The sequence below is a fragment of the Nannospalax galili genome, unplaced genomic scaffold, assembly GCF_000622305.1.
Source record: "Nannospalax galili isolate Female #2095 unplaced genomic scaffold, S.galili_v1.0 scaffold100, whole genome shotgun sequence".
In the NCBI taxonomy this organism is placed as follows: Eukaryota; Metazoa; Chordata; class Mammalia; order Rodentia; family Spalacidae; genus Nannospalax; species Nannospalax galili.
In genome coordinates this window covers 2,832,571-2,844,487 of record NW_008352891.1, presented here as the reverse complement: position 1 = coordinate 2,844,487, position 11,917 = coordinate 2,832,571, and the positions used below count along the sequence as shown (strand labels likewise).

General features: G+C 44.2%; 1 long non-coding RNA gene across 2 annotated transcripts; it reads right to left on the bottom strand.

Moving 5' to 3' along the window:
• Positions 1–2,177: 2,177 nt before the first annotated feature.
• On the bottom strand, positions 2,178–6,025 carry LOC115067159. 2 transcript variants are annotated; one of them, XR_003846591.1, is made up of 4 exons: positions 5,855–6,025; positions 5,420–5,599; positions 5,168–5,268; positions 2,178–2,973 (listed from the first exon to the last, which is right to left on the bottom strand). It is a non-coding gene; the product is annotated as an uncharacterized LOC115067159 (long non-coding RNA). The 2 variants fall into 2 exon arrangements; XR_003846592.1 differs by lacking the exon at positions 2,178–2,973 and adding an exon at positions 3,072–3,343.
• Between the last annotated feature and the right edge of the window lie 5,892 nt (positions 6,026–11,917).

Here is an 11,917-nt window from a genome sequence, read left to right as displayed (position 1 = left end):
ATTAGCAATACAATCTCTTATTTCTAAAATACTTTTCTTTCTGTTATATTAAAAATCTTGCTCTTTTTTTCTGAGGAAGATTCAGAATCTCCATCACTCCCAGTAGTCTACTATATACGAATAACTGTTTTCTTCAAAATATAAGACCTAATGAAACATTGAAATTCCTCAGAGATTTTTCTTCTCCATACCTTCTTTTTGTGATCTGCAGTTAGACCTGTCAGTTGTCAAAAGGATCTGTTCCACCACATTTGCTTTGCCAAAGAGTATCCCAGAGTCATCTTAGCTTTCTCTGCTTCCAGAGCAGAGACTAGTGATCCCACATAAAAACCAGGCTGACTGTTTTCCAGCTAAGTCTTCCACCTGTCTGAGGCTGTATGCATCAAGAAAAGAGAAAGTAGATTTATCTAAGGAAGCTGAGATTCTTTGCCTAGTCCTGCTAAGAAACTAAGAAACTAGTCCTGCTAACTACACATTTAAGGTTTATTGATTGTTTTCCGTTTCAGTACCCTTCCACATTATTTCATGGTTTCTTCACAAATAACTCTGCAAAGAGGCAGTATTCATTGCGTTTCCTCGATTAGGCAACAGAGACACAGATGGTTTAGATGGGGTGCCAAGACTGTTAGTAAGAAAGGGAGGGAACCAGGGCTGGCATCCAGCTGTCACCAACCTATTGCAAGAGCTTGGCTAGAACTTGTAGTTGCCCAGGGACTCAATAGCATATAGATAAATCAGATGGGGGACCATAACCCCATCTACCTGATTCAGAGGTATGAATATGTTCTAAGAAAACACAAGTGCCATTCACTTGTTACTGAGTAATAGCCAAGTGTATTTCTATCTCAGAAACATGGTCAAATATCAAAGACCTGAATTCATCAATGTCTAAAATCAAAACAAACCAACTTCTCTTCCTTCTGCTCACAGCAAGGCAGTAATACTAAGCATAATTTCTGCTAAGGAATTTATCCAGTGGGGCACAGAGTGGAGAAATGAAGTCTGCCTTTGCAATTTTTGGTATGATTTGAGATTTCACTTCTAAAATGTTAGGATGAAAACACTCTTTCGAGGACATAAAACCTAGAGGCAAGACAGGAGGAAAAATCATATATTTGAAACCCTTAAATAATGGTAACTAATTTATAGCTTTTTCTTCTTTTATTGAACAATACTGGAACACGTTCTTACGCAGTGCAACTCTTCTATGCACCCCCAGCCAGGGAATTTTCCTCCTCAGGATAAAGAACAGACGCTTAATGAGGCCAGTTTTTAAAGTTCTCTCTCTCTCTCTCTCTCTCTCTCTCTCTCTCTCTCTCTCTCTCTCTCCACACGTGTGTGAAAATCGAAGGACAACTTGCAGAAGTCAGTTCCCTGTTCTGCCATATGGGTCCCAGGGATTGAACTCAGGTTGTAAGCCTTGCTGGCAGGTGCCTTACTCACTGAGCCATCATGCCAGCCCCCAGTGCAGCACTCTTCCTGTAGTTATTACTTATTTATCCATCTTGTCTTCTTCCTCCTCCTCCTCCTCCTCCTCTTCAAGAAAAAGACGTTTATTTGAAGCCTTTCTCTTGGCTTTTTAGAGGTATGTTTAAGCAGAGGCAAGTTATTACTTATTTATCCATCTTGTCTTCTTCCTCCTCCTCCTCCTCCTCTTCAAGAAAAAGACGTTTATTTGAAGTCTTTCTCTTGGCTTTTTAGAGGTATGTTTAAGCAGAGGCATATCCGAGCACTGCCTGCAATCTCTTAGCATTAAGGGCTTCTGCCTTTGCGTAGAAACAGTGACTTCTCTGCTGCCACTCAGATCTCACTTCTTTGGACTCTACCATCACTGAAAGGTTCTCCCTAGTCCCCACTCCTCATGGACTCCCTTTTAATCCATCTTGTCCTTTGAGAATTCCCAGGCTTAATTCATAGGACCCTACACTGCCTCTCACCTAGCACATGTTGACCATTTTGATTTACGCAGAGATGCCACATTTAGCAAATAAAAATAGATGTTCAGCTGAACCTGAATTCCAGGCAAATAAATATTTCTAATGTAAGCACGCCCTGTGTCTCCTTGGGCTCCTGCACTTGTGAGGAAAGCAGAAATTAGTTAATTGAGTAAATTAGGAATTAGTTAACTGAATAAAAGATCAAGATCCACGAGGGTTAACAAAATGGTCAAGTGTGTCTCCTTGGGCTCCTGCACTTGTGAGGAAAGCAGAAATTAGTTAATTGGGTAAATTAGGAATTAGTTAACTGAATAAAAGATCAAGATCCATGAGGGTTAACAAAATGGTCAATGATTGCCCAGCAAGGACTTGATGGCACTGGCAAGGGAGCCCAGCCTGGCTGACCTAGGAGGCTGTGTTTTCCCTGGCAGCGTGCTGCCTCTGTTAAATGTGGCAGCGTAGCTACTGTGCTTGACAGTTTTCAAAACACTTTCAGATGCACAATCTTAATTAATCTTCCCAGCAGCCCTCTGAGGCAGGTGCTGTGTTTCACTTGTTTTATTTTCCCTTTTCTTTTAACACTTTAACATCTCTGATTTAAAGATGTGTTTTATTGTCCGTTGTGTGTCAGCCTAATAGACAGCATTGTTTTTTTTTCTTTTCTACTCCTGCATAAAATAATGTCATCTTGGAATCACTTATATGCAGCAATGCATGTATTCTCTAGAGTTGAGGAGCGAGCTTGGGAAAGGCTGGTCTCCAGTAAGGTGGTAGACATGAAATTAAACTGATGTTGTTCTGAACTCTGGTTCTTTGCATGCTGAAAGGAAATTACGGATTTTTCCCTCCATGACACACAGTGAAGCTAGTAGTTCAGTGAACTGTATTAGAGATCTGCCTCTGCTCCAGGCAGGGGGTAGGATAGTACGTTTCCATTTTCCAATGTCTATGGGATTTCATAGACAACTCAAGCAGGTGGCGTGAAGGATCTGGCAAGGGGCGGCTTGCTTCTCTTTGCTTCTGTCTTCCAGGAGACCTGGACATAGAAGACCAAAACTAGTTGGAGTGTCTTGCAAATGAGGAATGAAGAACTGAGTGGTGGAAGCTTTGTGGGGGTGGGGGGTGGGGGGAGTGGTTGGGTATCCTGAGCCTGACCTAGCCAGCTGGAGCACACTCCTGACAACGTGGGAGCTGCTTGCTCCAAGCTCGGGTCCCGGCCCCGGGCCTCATGACTCAGGCAGTGCTGCCACAGCCTCTTCCTCTTGGAGCTGGGTCTACATACAGTCTAGACTGTTCTGGCAGCGATCGGTTTTGACATTGGGCCCAAACTCCCCAGCATGTATCCACAGATCTTCATTCCAAGTATTGAATTCTTGGGCTCCAGACAGCCAATATCAGGAAGGACTCTTCATTAGAAGACAGAAACATATTTAGCAGGAAAAGAAGAAGGAGAAAAATTAGACATTAATTTCAAGCAGAGAGCTTTGAAATTGTTTTCCAGAGGCTAAGGGGTAAAGGCTATCTGCCTGAAAGATGATCACTTCCAGAAAGATGGTGTGCACGTTATATAATGAAAGGTGTGTAACCCAGAGATCCTTCCTTTAAAGGAAAAGAGGCCCTTCCAGATCAAAAACACATCATTAGACTGGGCTCTGTGTTGATAGCAGTTGGATGCGTTACATTCACTAAGCTCTCGATAATAAATCACAGACCATGCACCTTGCACCGTGCCTCTGGGGTCAACTATATGATCTCATTTGAGAGACAAAGAAACAGAGGCTCAAAGACTTCAGTAAGCTTGTTTAAGACAACAGAGTACTAGTAGCTGAGTTGGAAGGTGAGTGAGTCCAGAACTTCCAACTTTGTAGGCTGTTCTCAATGCTTGGGCCCCAGCCACTGGCACCTCAGGCAAGAGTGGAGCAAGGTTGGTTGGATGAATATGGGAAAAGCTGGGGAGGGTTAGGTACAGAGGAGTAAAAGGAGTAGAGCCATGCAGCTTAAGAATTTTCATAGGTCTTGACCTGATGAAACCTTTGCAATTTATATAAATAAGGAAGACCAGCTATAGTTTAAGTCTAAGAAGATACAGATGCAGATGTAGATGCAGACAGGGGTGCTGTCTCAGACCGTAAGCTGTTGAATATGAAATTGAGGGTAGGAAAGGGGTTGTGATCTCCTGATGCAGGAAAGATTTTTTTTTTTTTTTTTTTTTTTTTACTAGCATAATCCTCCAATACAGTCAAGCTTGTTCAAAAGTGGTATGGAAAGAGAATGATCTTTCAAATCAAACACAACTGAGTTGAGTAAACTTGGCACGGGTTACTGATTTTGACATTGGGCAAGCCATTCAACTTTCCCATTGGTTTCCTGCTCTGTGCGATAGAGGCTGTCTGGAAAGGCTGCTCTGAGATCCATATAGAATGCTGGCCTCTGCTTGTCCTTGGGCTTCCCGAGTCTGGTTTTTGTTCTTTTATAGCCTTGTATATCATATGCTTCTGTCTCCCCTTTACACTCTCAACTCCTGGAAGATTTCACATCATTGCAACTCTAGCACCTACATCAGTGTCTGGCAGAGATGTTATATCCCTATAGAGGAGTGCCCAGAGAATGGGAAGGAGGACTGCAAGGCAGGAAGAAAAAATTTAGTGGAGAAAAGTCCAGAAATATAGAACTTCTCTCTTGGAGCTGGGGAGATGGATCAGAGGGTCAAAGATTTGTCATATAAGTGTGATGATCAGAATTTGAATCACCAAAACTTGCATAAGGGCTGGTGGGTATGGCAGCCTACCTGTAATCCAAAGCATGGGAGGAAGAGACACAGTCTTCCAGAGCAAACTGACCAGCTAGATAGCCAAATAGGTGAGCTGTGGGTTCAGTGAAAGGGACCTTGTTTCAACACATAAGGTGGAGAGACGTCCAGAAAGACACTAAACAACAGTCTCTGGCTTCTACATGCACTTTCCAACAAGTGTACGTGCAACTGTGCACACATGGGAGCATGCATACAAATGCACACACACTCCACACAGGACACAAATATGCAAAAAAGCAAAGCAAAACAAATCCCTGTGTAGTGACTTGACTGAGAGCTGTTCCTCTAGGCTCAAGTATTTGAACACTTGGTTCACCTTGGTGGTGCTATCTGGGGAGGTAATGAAGCTTCTAGGAGGGGAAGTCCTGCTGGAGGAAACACAACACTGGGGCAGGGTTTTGAAGTTTTATAGCCTCACCTCATTTCCTGTTCCCTCTCTCTGTTTCCTATGTGTGGATGAGAACAGCGGCTTCCTGCACTCAGTGCCAGGCCTGCCCCACTAATGTGGATGCTCTCCTTCTGGAACCATAAGCACAAATAAACCCTTTTCTGGGTAATTGTGTTTTATCACAGCACAGAAAAGTAACTAATACATCTCCTGTTAACTCCAAGATTTCCCCTCTTCTGTCTGTTTCTTAAGCCCCTCTGGCAGCCTCTGGCTCTAACTCACCTTCAGGTGATGAGGAAATGGAGCAGCTTCTGGATCAAAAGCAGACTATCTTCACAGAGCTTTGGTAAGACACAGTTTTTAACTGGTGGCATCTTAAGGAAACTCTTTGGTTTCGTTTCTTATCTCTTGAGTGGAGGAGCAATGTCTCCATGGTAGGGTGGACAGGTAGTAGTATTCTTCCTGCAGAGGTGAGGAAAGTGAGAGTGAGAGAGGTAAACATCCAAGTCCACAGTCACACACCTAAAACAAACTCATAGCCTGAAGTGAAGCTCCCTGAATCCCCATTCTATCCTCCCTGGGCCTTTATCCCTCCAAGACTGAAAGCCAATAAGGCTGAAAGTAAAGAGAGAAGAGACTTGGAAGTGAGTTAGTACTCTGGAGTCTGGAATGAGAGGGCTGCACAGCCTACACTTCCTGCTCATTCAGGATACAGACCTTCCATCCTCAGGAGTGTGGGCCCTGCAGAGTTACAACGGGAGCTGAATCACTGCAAGCTCAACTGTTTGATCAGAAAGAATGGTGTGGGTGGTCATGTCCCAGACAGAAGACACTTGGCCAGATGGAGATGCGCCTGTACACTTGGATCTGCTCAGCTTGTTGCCGGATCCTGACGCTGCTCTCTTTTGACTGAATAGACTGCTGAGGTGGCGACAGCCTGGAGCCACTCCCAGATGACCGAGTTCTTGGACCTCGGAAGTAGAAACATGTCCAAGAGTGACCAGAGACTACAGCCAGTGACCGGAGGCCATAGCCAATTGGGGTGAGAAGCTGGGACAACCAGAAGGACAAACAGAACTTTGTTCTTGGTGAAAAGATTTGGGCAGTGACAACAGTGTGGCAGAGATGCTATTTATACAGCATCCATCTGGTGAGCATTCTGGGTGCTTCCCTTCGGGCACATGCTAAAACACAGCAGGTTCACAGGCTGAGGACTCAATTCCCCAGTGTGGAGCAGCCTGTAAGAGTGCTCTGTCCAGAACCATCCCATTGCATGGAGGACCAGGTGAAGCAACCCTCTTTGTATCCTCCACCATCATAATTTCATGAGGTGCACTTGCCATTCTGTGATCTCTAGAACATTCCTGCCAAGTAGGTATCGTCCTATTGCAGATGGTATTCACAGAGATCAAATAACTTACTCAAAGGGGATGGGTACTATACCTGGCTGACTCAGTATCTGCCAAGGTCACTCAGGTGATGGGTCCCAGTATGTCTGACCTTACAGCCCAGGTATGCACATGCTGTGCCTTGCACCCTTTGTCCCACTTACCATTTCCTTTCTGAATCCCTTTCCTTTTCCTGGAGGAAAAGAGTCCCTAAAATTCATCTTCCTAGAGAGCCAAGAAGACTGCTGCTCTCATTGGCTTGCACTGAGAAGCTACATGGCTTCAGTTCTCTGGAATTTGTAAGCAAATGTTGCCTTCTTGTCTTTGGCAAACCCAGCAGTACATATATTCACAGAGCTTGACCGAGATGCTGAGAACTGGGTCCTCCTCCTCCTGCCACCTCCAGCTTCCTCTGCTCCCTCTCTGCTTGTCCTACTCTTCCTCTGACAGCATCCGGGCCTGGCCAACAGCTCCACATTCACTGCCAATGGAACAGCACTTCTGGCTCCTTGGTGTGCCTTCCAGAGTCCTGTGGGAGTTCATCAAGGCGTGGTAGAAGAGGTCTAGCATGCTGTCTGTCAAGGTTAGCCTTGCACCCTGCTAAGGATGGGAAGAAAACAGGGCCAAAATAGGATCTAAGAAGTCCTTCGAGAGCATTTATACTAATGGAGGAGAATATTATAGATCTACAAACACAGTCAAAGTTGGAGGAATCCCAGGAAAATCAGCACTGTTTCCACCTTCCTGTAATCTAACAGGAACAAAGGAAAGGAGGGAGCCAAAACAGGGAGGTGGGGTGGGGGTGGGAGAAATGGAAGCATGGGCACTTACTGACTATTCAGAGGGGCACGTCTCCCCCAACGTGCTGCTTCTGGACCCGAATGAGAGGCAGAATGCAGTTAGTTCTGATTTGTCATGGAACAAACAGTCTGTGATGCTTGACAAATTGTTTTTCCTTCTGGGCTTTAAAAATTCTTTTACATTCTAATTCCCCATCCAGGCTTATTGAGACCACTCATTTTAATTGCCAAACTGATTGGACTAAGAAACACCAAGGGGATTGGAAAGACAGCTCAGCAGTTAAGAGCACTAGCTGCTCTTGCAGAGGACCCAGGTTCGGTTCCAAGTACCCACATGGCAGCTAACAGCCGCCCATAACTCCAGTTCTGGGGGATCCAACGGACCTATTCTGACCTCCGTGGGCATTGCACGACATAGGTCCACATACATACATGCAGGTAATACACTCATACACATAAAATAAAAATAATAAAAAATATTTTTAAAAAGAAACACCAAGGGCACTAAAGATACACAGCTTTGGGCTCCTGAGAATGTGCTTCCAGAGACGTTCAACTGACAAGGGAACAACTCCCTTGAATTGTATCGGCAGCACCATGTGCTGGGACTTAAGACTGAACAAAGGGGACCAGTGTCCCCTCCTGTTGCTCCTGAATCCATTGAAATGTGGGGCCCCAGCCATGAACTTGGCCTTGTCTTTCTTGCTGTGATGGATGCACCCCCTTATATCATGAGCAAGCAGGAATTTGTCCCTTTAGTTACTCTGTCAGGTATTGATCACAGCAAAGCAAACAGTAATGGATACACCTAGAGATGTGTATCTCCATAGTCCAGTGCATCCTCCTGCACTGACTGAGTTAATAACAGCAGTCTCCAACACATGATCATGTGACATGAGGGCTGCCGGAGACCCAGGACAAGTTTTCTCTACAGTTCAAAGCTGGTGCTGCTGGGGAAGGCTCCTGTGTTCTCATGTCAGAATGACACCCTTTCTTCTTTTCCTGGTCAAAGACTTGGAAGGCCACCATGGGTCATTGGTTGACTTGGGCCATCAGCAAAGATAAGGAGGACTAAGTGAGCGGAGGGAGAAGAGGCAAAGTGTTAGTAGGCAGAGGATGTAGTTGCAGAGCTGTGTGTGGAAGGTCTTCAGCCAGGTCTCTCAGCTAGGTGAACTTCCTTCATCTATGGAGATAAATATTATTTAGTGGAGTGTGATGGACTAAGGAGGTAATTATGCCAAGGGAGTTGAGTTCTAGTCCTGATTCTGCCACTAATTGACATACGCCTTTCCCTTTTTCTGCACCTCTATCAATGGCTGGTATGCCAAGGTCTTTTCAATGATTCTCTTGTACAATAGTATTTGATGATTTATATAGGCACCCTGCAGAAAACAGATGGCCACTTGTGCTCAGATTGGGGAGGGAAGGAAAGAAGAAAGGAAGGAATGAGGGAAGGAAGGAAAGAGGGAAGGACAGAAGGAAGGAAGGAAGGAGGGAAGGAGGGAAGGAAGGAGGCAAACAAGGAAGGAGCAGTTTATAGAGAAGGGCTTAGGGAGGATGTATATAAAAATGTAAAGAAGACAGAAAATAAGAAAGAGGAGATGAAGACAAGAGGGGAAAGAAGCAGGAAACCACAGTGACAGATGCCTGTGCCACCTAGGTTACATTTCTAGGCAGCTGCCATCCTGCTACCCCCTGGCATAAGGACCCATACCCAAAGTGATGTGATGCGATGACTTCTCTGAGGAGGAGCTTCTGTAACTGTGGAGCTGATCACGTGCCCTGGCTGGCTTTCAGCACTGTCACTGCTGTTTCTGTAGAACACCGAAAGTAGAATAATTAACACTTGTTCCCTTGCCAGTGTTGAGCCAGAAGAAATGTGCCATGGAATCTACTGTTTGACTGATGGATTGCTGGCCTCTTGGGCTGCCTGAGGGATTGTCCATGTACCCATCCATACTTCTCCACAACATGGAGATAACATGGGAAGACTCTGGATGTGGGTACTTCAAGTATAGGTTTTATACGTTAAGAGTCCAAAGAGAGCAAGCAAAGCCAGGAGATGTGGAGGAGAGATTGTCTTGAGAATGACCATAGCACAGCTTTCAGAATGAATGAATGAATAGATTTCTTTAATGAATGAACCTCTTTCAAAAAAGACCCTGAACCACAGCATCACACAATCTACAATCCTGGATGCAAATCTCACACCATTACTTTGTATTGAGCAATGCATTTAACTTTATGATTCTTAATCTTCTTACCTGTATGATGGAGTGATGATCCCAATCTTGTAGAATCATGAGAATGAGAGGCTAGACCGGATTGCTTGGGCTGCGTTACCTGGCATGAGCAGGTTCAATGATATGTAACTAAACACATAATTATTAGAAAAATCATCACTTATTAAACTAGAAGGATGGACTAGGGAAATGGCTCAATTGGCAAGGCAAGCAGGAGTACCTGAGCTAGATCTCCAGAATGCACATAAAATAATCCTGGCATTTGTAATCCCACCACAGGGGGATGCAGACAGGTGGATCCCTGTGACTTACTGGCCATCCACCCTAGCCTATTAGGTAAATTCCTGGCCTAATTCTCCTGTGACAGTGAGAGACCCTGTCACAAAAAATAAGGTGGGTTGTACCTGAGAACAGCCAAGGTGTCTTCTGGTCTCCGCATACTGTGCGCACATGTGCATTCATATCCGTACACACGTCAACCTGCACACATGCAAGCATTAGACACAGGCACATGCACAATTATTTACTGTTCCACATACAGTCAGAAGGACGTAAAAGAGACCATCAGCATCCAGGGTCACTCCGTGGACTTCACTTTACAGAGCGGTCCATGGTCTTCCTATAACCCTTATTTTCTGCTGACCTCTGGTCACTTAGCTTTGGTGTTATTAGCTCTGTTGCAGCATTTCTTTGGCCGAGAGAGATGCTTCTTGGGAATTCTAGTACCCAGGAGTGTACTGTCCTCTCTAAATACTTTCAAGCTTAATCTTTATCTTCTTAAAGTGCAATTTTTACTTTATTCTGTACAACTTCTGCTTCCTCCTCTGAAACTTTGAACAGTATTTCTGTATTCTTCTGTTTCCTGCCTTTTCTTACCAAGTTTTCTAAGGAGAATCATCTGTTCCTGCCATCTGGTCATAGTTTTAAGGATTAGAACAGAATGTTTGGTGATAAGAAATTGGATCACTCTGCTTCAGGTATGCAGGCAGAGATGAAGAGGGCCCTAATGCTCCAAGCTTTATCCTGCAGGGTCAAGTGGCTGGTTAGCAAAGGACAGTTGTTAATATCATGTAAATGTCCACACAGATGTAGATACCCAGAATCATTCAGGCAGACAGTATGAAACAGACTGGGAGTAAGGTAGATCAGATTTTTAATCCCATCTTCCTCACTAACATGCAGCGTGATGGTAGAATCATTACATAATTCTATGACAGGTCATACTTTCTAATTCTACAGATAAAGATTCTGAGGTACAACATTAATATCCTTTGCTTTAAATATCATGTTGTTAATATCTAGACCAACAAACACTCCTAGTCCCCAAACCAAGACCATGCATGTGGCTATGACTTACTCCCTGGTCTTATGACTGGAATGTGTAATGTTCCTCACAAGATCATATGCCCAAACCCTGCCTCCAGCTGGTGGTGATGTTTTTTAAAATTCTAGAGCCTTTTAGAGTTCAGCTCATTTACTTATGGCTGTAGGGATGGGGCCAGAAGGTTATAACCTAGACTCAGGTCCAGCCAAAGAGCTCTGCTTCCTGGTCCACTAAGATGTAAGCAAGAATCAAATTCCTGCTGTGGACCTGAGCTGGTCCCATCACACTTACTTTGCTGGCATCATGGTAGATTGTTTCCCTTTAATCTTGACCCAGAGAGAATCCTTCCTACCTTAAGTTCTTTTGTCAGATATTTAGTCACAGTGATGAGAAAATAACTAATATACCCGGTATGGCCCTGTTCATCATAAAAGAGAAGTTCGGCCTCTCTAGTCCATCAAAGACTCTACCTGAATATATTTATCTCACTTTTCAAACAGATTATCCAATCAAATTTATTTTAAGACAACCCTATGTCAGATACAACTTAGACATTGAATTAAATGATTTAAAATAAAAAAGACAAAATTTCTACACATCATGAATTTTCACTGTGGTGGAAGTTTCGGGGGGGGAGTGGAAAATAAACAAATCATTAAGTAAGATAAATTCAGATCATAATATCTAGAAAATACATGGTGAAAGTGTGAGTCACAATTACATTAGGGAGAGAGGTTTGAGGAAGTTAACATAGATAACCCTTGTGGGGAAAATTTTTCTCCAAGATTTAGCTGCTGAATTAGGGTTTGCAAGCTCAGAAGCATGGAAGGGAAGAGTCTAGGGATGCTGACTCAGGAAGGGGGAGTTGTGACAAAGCCCAGGAGATGACCACACCCAGTCTGTGAAGAGGAAGCACAGAGGGCCTTCTGGTTGCCTCGTCTTCATGGAAGAGGATGAAGAGATACCAACAAGTCTGGTAGTGGCCATGTGGGCTCTGCTGACAAAGTAACGGATGGATGGTAGGA